The sequence below is a fragment of the Microcebus murinus genome, chromosome 17 (assembly GCF_040939455.1).
Source record: "Microcebus murinus isolate Inina chromosome 17, M.murinus_Inina_mat1.0, whole genome shotgun sequence".
NCBI classification, from domain to species: domain Eukaryota; kingdom Metazoa; phylum Chordata; class Mammalia; order Primates; family Cheirogaleidae; genus Microcebus; species Microcebus murinus.
Window position 1 is genome coordinate 26,179,023 of NC_134120.1, and position 12,060 is coordinate 26,191,082.

Consider the following 12,060-nt stretch of genomic DNA (forward strand, 5'->3'; position numbering starts at 1 on the left):
TAATCCACCTAGCACAATGCTGGACACATAAGAAACTGAACAATACTTGTTGACTGGTTGGAAAAATGGTCCTTAGTGATTGAGTAATGCTTTGTGCCCTGGTATCTCTGGTAAAACGGACACTTGTGGGGAATTAGAACTTTTCATGCTCTCCAAGGTGCAAGTATCAACAGGTGACCTTCATCCTTGGCTTCAGCTCCTACCTCCATGCTCCCCGCACCACCCCTGGGAGGCTAGACTCAGCATTATTCCCTGTAGAATGCAACACCTGCGTGTTCCTCCCATGGAGATGCTGTATCTGTGGGTTCTTCTCTGCTCTATACCTACTTGATTCCTAACCACTCTTCTTCCACTCCTGGGACACAAACTCACAGTCCAGTGGGGGCCCCCATGAGGGCCTCTTCATTAGTTCTTCCCCCTTTCCACCTTTTCTGCACTGTCCTACTACTCCAGCTCTTACAGTCCAGTTGGGGTGGGTGGGATATGCCATGTGAGGCAGGGTCATACTGGTGACATTAGTGATGGTTGTCCAGAGAGGGCAAGATCACTTCCAGATGGGGTCATCCGGGGTCTGCAGAGGAGATGGCACTTGAACTGAACCTTGAAGGACAGGTGGGATATAAAGAGGCAAAGAAGAAAGAGAGAAAGGTGTTGGGGAAAAGTGACCTCACAGAATGGCTAGAAAGACAGGTGATATAGGAGATGGGGCAGAAAGGTAGAGAGGACCAGGAATGGGACTGAGCTGGCAGACCACCAGGCAGGCAGCATGGCAGGCCCTCATGATGCTAGGTGGTTTCTGAGTGTCTATGAGTGTCCACTCTGGGCTAGGCCAGGGTCAATCAAGTTGACTCATGCATATGTCACTCATGGGAATGCCCAGACCCTCAAGTGTGGGGAAAATTCACCAGGAGTTGGAAGGACCTGTGAAGGGACCCAAGTATAGACCCATGAAGTCCCTCTGACTTCATGGGTCTATACTCATGCCAGTCTGGGGAGGGTCTCACCTAAGTGGCTTGCCTTAGAGGTGTGAATGGTCTCTAGGTATAATTTATTAAGTGGGCAAGAATCATTGCTAGGCTCCCTGCAAGAACAAAGAGGGATTGCTTGCCAGATAGAACAGGCAATACAGGGGAGGAGACCACACTGGGAAGGGTGACTGCTCAAAGACTCCAGGCCCAATCTGGGAAGAGACAAACTTCTTATGGCTAAAATCCAACTCCAGAGAAGCTGAGAATAGGGACCCTGAAAGGAGCAGTGCTTGTGGACATTTTTGGGAGGTGAGAGGAGAATGTGAGTCAGACTCAGCTGCTCAACGCTATTTCCAAATGCCTTTTCCTTGGGAAGTTCGAGAGCACATAGCCACAGAACCTGAGCCGAAGGTATGATGGCATGCCAGGAAAATAAATGCAACTCAGACACATTAATGGGCCTGGCAGCCTGGCCTAAGCACATTGGGCACCTCTTGGGAAGAGAGGCATTGGCAGCTAGAGGACATCCGGGCCAGCGTGGCAAGTGGGGGCTGGTGGGAACCTCTGGCAGGAACAGTTACGGAAGGGGAAATGGGCAGTATGGCACGAGATGATGGAGTGAGATAGACGGAAGGTACAACACAGCAGTAGTCAAACATCTGATGAACCGCCTCTGGGCGAGGTTTGATTCTTGCGGGCAGTGCTTCCACGGCAGCTAAACTAAGAACGTAGAGGATGCTGACGTCTACATGCTGGAGCCCTGTAAGGCAAGCGAAGGTGCTACCGACACTAGAATTGGAATCGCCTACTCCTTCTTGAGCACTCACCACTCATGAGGCCTGATGCTATATTTCACTATAGCAGAAACCTGAGCCCTGGCAGGACTCAAGTTTGCAGATCTGTCACTTTGGGTTTATTTTGAACATGTGAGAGTACTTCCTTTTGGTAAGAGTATTCTAAAGATTTCTCGCATGCATAAAGTTTTTATGCTTAATATTGGCAATAACAGTGTAGGAGTGGTGTGTCTCAGAAGTGGGAATGTCACAACAGGCGCCTCTGTGGGTGGTCCATATAGGAAACAACTGCCTACATCATTTTTGCCATGCACACTCAACTCACCCTCAGATCTCACTGTACACAGGTTGAATACAAGGTCATAGGTGAATACATGTAAATTGTATCGCATACATATAAACATGGAATTCCAAGCAGCAGGGAAATCACAACAACCTGTATTGTCTCATTTAATCTTCAGACAACCCCCTCATGGTTTAGGTACTATTATCTTCATGTTATAGCAAGGAAGCCAAGACATAGATTAAGTAAGTTGCTCACAACCACTTAGCTGGTAGGTGGCTGAGGTAGGACTTCAACCCAGGTCTGCTTGGAGGACTTATTTTCTATGTTGTGCTGGAGGTTTCTAAATGGGGCATGAAGGGCAACCTGTTAGGGAGGCTGATTAGAGAATTTCTGTCTTAGAGGTGGAAGTGGGGAAGGCTCCTTTAACCTCTGCAGATACTAACACACATGATCAGGTGGGTGCTATGGTCAGCATGTTTGTGTTCCTCAAAAATTCGTACCTTGAAATCCCAACTCTCAAGGTGATGGTATTAGGAGGTGGGGACTTAGGGAGATGATTAGGTCATTGGGGGAGGGGGAAGCGCTTGTGAATGGGATTAGTATCCTTATAAAAGGGACTCCAGAAAGCTGCTTTGCCCCTTTCTCCATGTGAGACTCCAATGAGGAGAGAGTGGCAGTCTGCAGGCTGGAAGAGGATCCTCGCTAGAACCTGACCATACTGGCACCCTGATGTTGGACTGTCAGCTTTCAGAACTATGAGAAATAAACTTCTCTGGTTTATAAGCCATCCAGTCTATATTCATTTGCTATAGCAGCTCCAGTGCACTAAGACAATGGGCTATGCCCCCCACACCCCTATGAAGCGGCGAGGATGCAGAACTGGGCAGACAGAGTCAGGCACAAGGCCAAGGTAGGCGAAGTTTGTCCACAGAGTCCCTGTTTCCCTTGTAGTGTGTCCTTTGTAGTTGATCTGTGCCTCTGAAGGAAACAGAGGGCAACCAAATGGAGAAGGCTGGGGCCAGAGGATCAAATCCATCTGCTCGAAGCTCCTTAGCTTTTTTTCAACCCATGATAAAATAAATTCTCCTTTTCTCCCCGGAGATCCAGAGAGGCCCTGAGCTTTGGTGGGATGGGAAGTGCTCATTTTGAATTCTAAGATCAGTTTATGCATCCTCACCAGCCAGGAAGATTCTGTGCAGCTTTTCTTTCTGTAGATTGTGTTAAGGAAGTCATGGGTAGCCTCTAGTTTTCCAAATACAGATGCTCCTTAGCGTACAATGAGGTTGCATCCCAATAAACCCATTGTAAGTTGAAAATATCATTAAGTTGAAAGTGTATTTTCCATTTATGATGGGTTTATCCAGATGCAAATCCATGCTTAGCTGAGGAGCAAACTAAATGTGTGTCACTTTCACACCATCATAAAGTTGAAAGATCACAAGTTGAACCATCATAAGTTGGGGACTGTCTGCACAAAACTGTGTTATGCTATTGAATGTTCTTATTCAAACCACAAATGCTTCCTTTTCTCCTCCCCACAGAATTTCGATATACCCCTTAGAAGAACGTGCCACCCTCTTCCTCTGTCCTCGCAACTGAGAACCACTCAAGGACCTAGTGGAACCCTTACAGCTAGGAAATCAGAGACATGAATTAACTTGGTCACAGCTACGAAATCACTCATTCAGCTCATTCAATCTGGTTCTAGTCAGCAACTATTTATTGAGCAACTGCTATGTGCCTGGTATCCTACCTGGTAGGTACATTTGCATTTTCAAATCCATCTCAGGGGAAGGGACCCTCTGACCAAATGACTGAATGTTTAGAGGTAGAAATTTGCCTACTGATGGGGGTATATTCTTTTAGTTGGGAATCTTCCAGATACCACTAAACTCTTGCCTCATAGACAGATGCCTGCTCAACCAATGTAAAAAGGGCCAGCCCTGCCTGGATGCCCAGGTTGGAAGGCGGCAAAAACCTCTCCCTAGAGTCACAGCATATCTGCCGCCCCCCTCTTGTCAACACCCTCTTCTCCCTGGAATTGGCCCTGCACCCTGCCTGCTGTTTTCTTTGTTGTCTTTTCATCCTCACCATGTTGGGCAGAAGGGCACCCCCCTCACTTCCCCCGCACCCCCCCATCCTTCCCAGCACAAGGTTCCATTCTTCATTAATGCTGTTTTAAAGCCAGCACGGAGCTGTTTTCCAGATGTGGCCATGCGCAGACAGTAATTGTGCTCTGTGATCCCTTCCAGCTGCTCCCATCGCTTGCCAACAAACTCCCCCAACCCCCACCCTGCAGCCCCAGGAGTCCGTGTTTGGGGGCTGCAAATTAGGGCAAACGTTGTAAAATGATCATGTGCTACCCACGGCCTTCCCCCCACAAGAATTATGGACTTTATAACTGAGCTAATTGGCATTAGGTCTTGCCTGAAAGGTCAACAGAGTGGCAGAGAAACAGGATCTTTGTAAATTGATCGGCTGGTTTCCCCCTTCTTCCCCACCCCCCCCCCCAACTCCCTTTCCCATTTTGAAATATGGCCTACCTGCCCCTCGGAATTGCTGACTCTTGTAAATTACTTCTTTGACTGTATGGGACTGTGACACATTGTCTCACATCATGTGGAAGGCAAGCGGGGATGTCGAAGGGGTGCATAATTATACCCTGCAAATTCTTCTACCATACCGCAGGCTTCAGCCTTCCGTGCGCCTCCGTGAAGTGGGGCATTGTAAGGCTCTTGACCTTCAAATCAGGCATGATTTAGCCAAGGGTAGCATACAGCGTTTGGCGTTTTTATTTGTTTATTTTTGCTTCAAACTCACGAGTTCCTTTCAAAGGATCTTGTGGCACAGTATACACCCTGGCCTTTCTGTAGTTTCCCAGACAGGAACTCTTGCGTGGTGTTTTTTCATTCCTCAAATTCTTATTGAACATGTTATAGGCGCGGTCCGAGACTGACTTTAGGAGGGCAAGAACGTTGTTTTTTGGAATCAGAAATGTTCCCTTCTATCTATAGATCGTGTGGGCCCCTTGCTACTTGGGGTGAATTGAAGCCTTATGGTTTCAAAAAGTCTGTCCTCCCCCCATCTGGCATTCACTGTTTGGGGTTAAGCATCGAAAGTTCTTGTTAAAACATATATATAGTATGTGGGAGGAATAACTCATTAAACCTGTGGTTCTTACCCCTCTTCCCCTTTTTCTCTTAGCAAGGGGCCCTGGAGAATCTAATGAAAGCTAACCTCATCTTGGACACACTTACACACATTTTGCCTGCACTCTTAGGCTGTTCTTGCCCCTTCGCATCCCAAATTTGGATCCCTGCTCAGTTGTCACCATCACCCATGGGCACCTGAGCCCACATGAGCTGATTGGGCCCTTAGAGCAGAGAGGCTGCAGGAAACAGCGTAGGCTGGTCCAGGGAATGGGAAAAGTGAGAGAAGCAGAGTTTCAATGGCCTATTTTTGGGTAGCAATAAGATAGGGAGCCTGAGAATCATCTGTTTGTACATGCAGCTCTTTGTACATGCAGCTGTTTTTCAAATGTATGTAAACGCTGCTGGGATGTGAACATTGTGGATTCCTTTAGAAATGTGGACATGAAGTGTTTTCCCAATTCACAGGGGCTGAAATGGTTACTGCTGTCATTCTGGGAGGAGTTTGTGAGGTTATGAATGCTGAGCTGGGAAGTTTGGGAGCCCTTGTTCTGCTCTGTCACCTGGTCCAGCTCGCCATCGCCTCTTAGCTCATTACTATCTTAGCCTGAGCAGCTCCTCCTTTCTCCTTTCCCTCGGCCAACACTGCAGCCAGGTGGTCCTTTGAAGGTGTTAGGTCATCCTCAGAGACACCCCTCTCCTCCATGCTGCCATCTCATCTGCATCAAGCCAAGTCCCTGCTGTGGCCTGGTGCTCTGACCACTGCTGATGACCTCCTGTCACTTGCTCTACCCCAGCTCTGTGGCCCTTGCCCCCTGGCAGTTGCTCGAACACTCTGGGCAAGCGCCCAGCTCATGTCTTCTGCACTTGCCACTACCCTCTGCCTGTGTGCACCTGTCTCAGGTGTTCAAATGTCTTGCCTGCTCCTGCTTTCAGGGTTGCTGCTCCTCAGAGCCATTGTCCCTTCCCATCTTGTCCCCAGCACTCCTCATCACTTATTCCTGTTTTGCTTTTCCCACACACCCAGCACCACCTGGCTGCCTAGTTATTTGTTTTTGTCCTTATCTCCCCAGCAGCAAATCAGCTCCTTGAGAACAGGCACTTTGTCTGGGGCGTCCACTGTGACATCACAGTGGACGTGATGGACCCCCTGGGTATTTGTGCGATGAGTGAGCGCCCCAGCAGGAGGGCACTGAGGGGCCAAGAAAGGAGAAGAGAGACCCCCACAAGCAACCTGGGGGGTGGCAGGGCACAGCTGCACCCCCTAAATCTACAAAATGAAGGGGTTTGTTTAGAAAATCTCAAAATCTAAGTGATTCTATTATGAAAAGGGATGCGAGATGCTAATTTACTTCAAACCCTTAACAACGTTCTGCAGTAATACTTACGGCCACGTCAGAGGCCCTTGACCAGACCCCACGTCAGTGATCCTGTCTCCTTCCCTACTTGTCCGAAGTCCCCTCAGTGCACAGGCCACGTGAGGAACTGTCCCCCCCAGGCAGCCCTCTGCCCCTTTGCTTGGATTCCCGTGTGAGGTGGCTCAGCTCTGTCCAACCTGAGTTGGCCTTAGGAGGCAGTTGACCCCATGACCCACATTCCCATGAGCTTCTCTTCATGCCTGGATGCCTCCTGTGTCCCCAGTTCTACTCAGCTGCCATCGGGAGGGGGCAGAAGGCACCACCTCCTGTCGGCTGCTGATTCTGACCACTCGGGAAGCCAGGCAGAGACGGCAGCCCTGGGAAAGTGTGTGCAGTTGCCGCCATGGGGAAGGACGGAGGAAATGAGATGACAAGGGGCAGAGTGGATCCCACGAGGCCTCCAGAGGGGGTTAGGCCCACCTGGGCGTGACAGACGAGGGTGAGGAGAGCAGGAGAAGGGCAGAGCTGAATCCAGATGGGGTGATGGAATGTGCCGGACACAGACCCTGCCTGGCTGGGGCAGGCAGAGTGGGCAGGAGCCCCCACCTCAGGCCTCCAACATCCTTTCCTCATGCCACGCACAGAGACAAGTAGCCATTCGGATCTCTTTCGGAACCAATAATGCAAGAGCCACCTCCGTCTGTGTTTCTCTGCCTCGCCCTGATGGGCTCACAGGTGAAGAGAGCCACATTCTTGCTCTTCCTGGGCTGGAATTGGGCCCTGAGCCCCAGCCCAGTCCACAGGCCAGACTCTAACCCAGGCCCCATCTCTTGCATCTCCTTGGGGTCGGTCCTGACCTTAAGGTCCCTTGACCCCATGTGGAGAGAGCACCCTGTTGCGTTTGTTGCTGAGAACCTCTGGTGTGTGTAAACCTGGGCCAGGCCACCCTCAAGCAGGGAGGCGAACCCCATTAAGGGGACGCAAGTAAATGATTCCTTTCCATAACCCGGTTTCCCCTGATGGCACAGCATGTCCCCAGCCTTCCTATTGTGTTGTGTCTTGTGGCCTCCTCTAGCTCAGGTGCACCTGGTACGCCGGCCTGGCCAAAGCCACGCTGCCCAGGAAAAACCAGGGTGCACATCAGTGAGTCAATTTGGTCCAGAAGCACCAGAACCTAGGAGAGGGGGCAGAGTGCCTGCCTCTGTTTAGGGTCAGAGCTCACAGCTGGGTCTCCTGTCTACACCTTTGACCTCCTGGACCTGGGACCAGAAACCAACTTGTCATCAGCTTTTGCCAAGCACTCCCATTCTAGATGATTCCTCTGGAACTTAATCTCCCAGGGGTGTAGACACGGGTCCTGCCTGGTTGTGACCAACCCGGCCCTACTTCCCAGCACTAGGTGTCTAGCAAGTCTGACCCGTCACGCCTGCTGGTGGCCCATTGGCTGGCTGACTCCCATAGCCCTGTGGCTAGTTCATTCTCGTAGCCCCTACGCTGACTATCAGCTGAGGATCAGTGTTCCAGAAGGTGCCATTTGGATGGATGAAGAGTTTCCACTTAAGCCTCCCCTTTCAACTCTGGGACGCGGTGTAGATGACGGTATGTGGGTGAAACCAGCCTGCCACCACAAAGCCAGTATAGCCACAGCCACCAGACACCAAGAAGTACTGACTGTCACAGTCACCACCTGCCCTCCTCTGGGCCAACCTTTTCCCCCACGACACCCACTGGTCACTATCTCCTTCTGTGTAGTTTCTGCTCCCATGTCTTCACCTTACTGCCTCTGCATTGGAGAGCCCCCAGGGTGACCCTTCTCACTTTCTCTCCATGTAGAGGAAGAAATGCCAGAGAGCTCCCCTTGGCCCTGGCTGCAATTGAGGGCCAGCCCTGCCGCAGCCTGGCCCGGGGGAGCCTCCCCAAATGGTCTGGGCTCTGTTGTCCCAACAGTAGTGGGTATTTTCTTATTGGTGAGCTCCAAGCCCCGGGCCCCCATCTGCCGCAGCTCTGTGCTTTGAGCCTCACACGGCCGCTTTTCCTTAAGAGGTTTTCACAAGTTCAGAGCAGTCCTGGGTATTGGGGACTTGAAATTATTTTTACCCATGTGCAGCTGAAATAGCCATCTGCCATCACACCGCCCAATTCCCCACTGTGTTTAAAATCCATCTGGAGTTCTTTTTTTTTTTTTTTTTTTGTTAATTCTCCGTATTGAAAAAAAAAATAGTGTCTTGGTACAAAGGGAGGTGTCACATCCTGATGTCTTTTCTGTCTGCAGCGGAACTTGTCCTGGAGTAGAGGGAGTACTCTTTGCTTGTTCCAAGCCATATTGATTAATTATTGGTTCTAGGCCCATGGGTGTTCCTTATTCGAGGGATGTCTGTCTTGCTGTATCTAAATATAACCAATGGCCCAGTTTATGTCACCTCCTCCATGAAGCCTTCTTGATTACTGCAGTAATCTTAAATTGTTGGTTCCATCTTTCTATGGAGTTTGGTGTAGTCACTGTCCCTGAAGCCCCTCCTCCCCCATTGCCCTTAGTCTACTTGTGTGTCATTTGAAAGAATAAGACATATATGGGGCTTTATCAAAAAGTCTCCAAACAATAAATGCTGGCGTGGATGCGGAGAGAGAGGAACACTCCTACACTGCTGGTGGGACTGCAAACTAGTTCAACCTCTGTGGAAAGCAATATGGAGATACCTTAAAGCGATACAAGTGAATCTACCATTTGATCCAGCAAGCCCATTACTGGGCATCTACCCAAAAGATCCAATGACACTCTACAAAAAAGACACCTGCACTCGAATGTTTATAGCAGCACAATTCATAATTGCAAGGCTGTGGAAACAGCCCAAGTGTCCATCAATCCAAGAATGGATTAATAAAATGTGGTATATGTATACCATGGAGTACTATTCAGCTCTAAGAAACAACGGTGATATAGCACATCTTATATTTTTCTGGTTAGAGCTGAACCCATACTATTAAGTGAAGTATCCCAAGAATGGAAAAACAAGCACCACATGTACTCACCAGCAAACTGGTATTAAGTGAGCAGCACCTAAGTGGACACATAGGTACTATAGTAATAGGGTATTGGGCAGGAGGGAGGGGGTCGGGGGTCGGGTATATACATACATAATGAGTGAGATGTGCACCATCTGGGGGATGGTCATGCTGGAAACTCAGACTTGTGGGGGGAGGGAGGGAAAGGGCATTTATTGAAACCTTAAAATCTGTACCCCCATAATATGCCAAAATAAAAATAAATAAAAAAAAAAAAAAAGGAAAGAGGAAAGCATTTGAAAACCAGGAAATACATCTACCTCCTTTGTGACTTTGGGTTTTTGCATCCTTTGTGATTTCTTTAACTCTTTTGGGCCACAATCTTGTCACTTAAAAGACAGAGAATAGGAAAAACGACACCAGCTTCATGTACGCCATTGGGTGGATACAAGCTAGATTATGACAATAGGAAAAAAAAGACCCTTGAAACCCAGGAAACTCGCAAATGCAAGGGCTTGTTACCCTATGGAAGGAACCAGCTGCTCCTTCCTCCCCACACTCCCCTGCCAGGCTGCACCAACTTCAGTGGGTCCCTTGGTCTCCCACGGCAACTTGCCATAGCATCCCACTGGCCCTTTTGCCTCCACACAAGGCAGCACTTGCTCATTAGGCGTGACAAATTACCCTTGCTCCACTGGGGTATAGATGGAACTCTGAGAGGGAGAGTGGGTTTCTTCCCCCGCTCCACTCCCTGCTCCGACTTCCCTTCCTCTCCCTCTTTATGTTCACAAGTATCTCTGAAACAAGCTGTCTCCTGTCTGGGGAAGGCAGAGCCCAGGCTGCACCGAAGTGGGGCTTGGGATTTGAGCAGGCAGCTGCTCTGTCCTTCCTCCCAAATGCTTTCCACAGCCTGGTTGGCTCTGGCCCTGCCATGCTTGTAGCACATCTGAATATCAGTCGTTTGCATGAATCCTGAGCCCAGCATGTTGCAGCACTCTTTTGGGGGCACTGGAGTGTATTGGCTCCAGGAATCCACTGAGAGCAAAGCATCGATGGACCAGAAGTCAAGTTCCTATTTCTTTGACCACTGCAGTCTAGAGAATGGTGAAAGCTCATTGTGGTCACATTTCCAGCTATGGGTTCATTTCATTTCCACTCTAGCAGCAATGCATGTCCCAAAGCCTGGCTGTGAGGTGAGGGGGATTGGCAGCCTAGGAAGGAGGACGGGGTGGGTGTGGGGGCAACCTCTGGCAATGTCGTGGGATTGATCAAGAACGTCAGTCTAGGGCCACTCTCTGGGGTCCCTTCTCACTGTCTCTAGGTGCACAGGGCCTTTCCAATACCCACTGCAGATGCTCCGACACGCCATCCCGGTCTGTCTCTATAGTCCAGCATCCTGCGCTCCTTGGCTGCGTTTAGGTCACCACTGAAGGGTCAAAAGATCGCCAGGTGAGGAGCTGAGAGACCTGCTTTCCAGTTCCAGGCTATGCGACATCGTCTGTGTAAGCCTCAGCTGGGCACAGGCAGGGCACTGAATTGGGGACGAACCCTCTGAGCCCACCTAGCTGTAAAATCTGTGCTTCTTTTACCTGCTTCCTCTTCTATACTTCTCCCCTAATCAAAAATCACTTTTCCCGTGGTCCATCCCCTGAGCAAACTCTTGTTCATACGCTAAAGGAAAGTTCATGCCACAGATGGTCTTTCTGACAGCCTCAGACTCCATGCCCCTCCTCCTTCCTCGGCCCGGCCCAGGGTGACAGCACATGGCAGGCTTGCTTTCCTGCTTCCTTTTGAAGGACTTCTGTTGGACAAGGGTCCCTGCATTCACCATCATGGGTCATTCCCTTGTTTTGACTTTGTTGATCCTGCCTCCCACAAGCAGATTATCGAGTTCCCTGACACCTGGATTCAAGTTGGCACCAGACTGGGCCCTCAGAAGGTTTTCACTAACAATGTTTTGAATAATCAATTTGTTGGAAAAAACTCAAAGTTCTAGGCTACAGAGTCTCACTTGGACCCATTCTCCTACCCTACCCTACCCTACCCTGTTTAGCTTTCAGCCTTATCTCTCTCTGTCCACCTGAGGCCAACCCTCCTTGAAGACTTTCTTGTTATCTGTCTGCTATGTAGCCCTCCCTTCTGTTCTCCAAAGTCCCTTTTCTGCAAGAAGTCTTCCTGGGCCAGATCAGTACACACTGGGCTTCAGCTTCATTTCTTAACCAAAATCCCTTACAGATATGTAAGTGTTTTCCAGCCACTCTCATGGAGGTCATCTCGTTTTATCATCTCATAGACATCTTCATCCCCATTTTAAAGGTGAGTAGACTGAGGGCCAAGGAGACTAAATGAGCCCAAGATCACAAGGTGGTCATCAGAGGGCCCACAGGGGCTGGACAGGGACTCAGATGCAGCTCCCAGGATCCAAGCTAAGAGCTCTACCAGTTACAACACAGGCAGTGAAGCTCTCACAAATATGGGGGCTGTGTCTATTCCAGAGCGTTT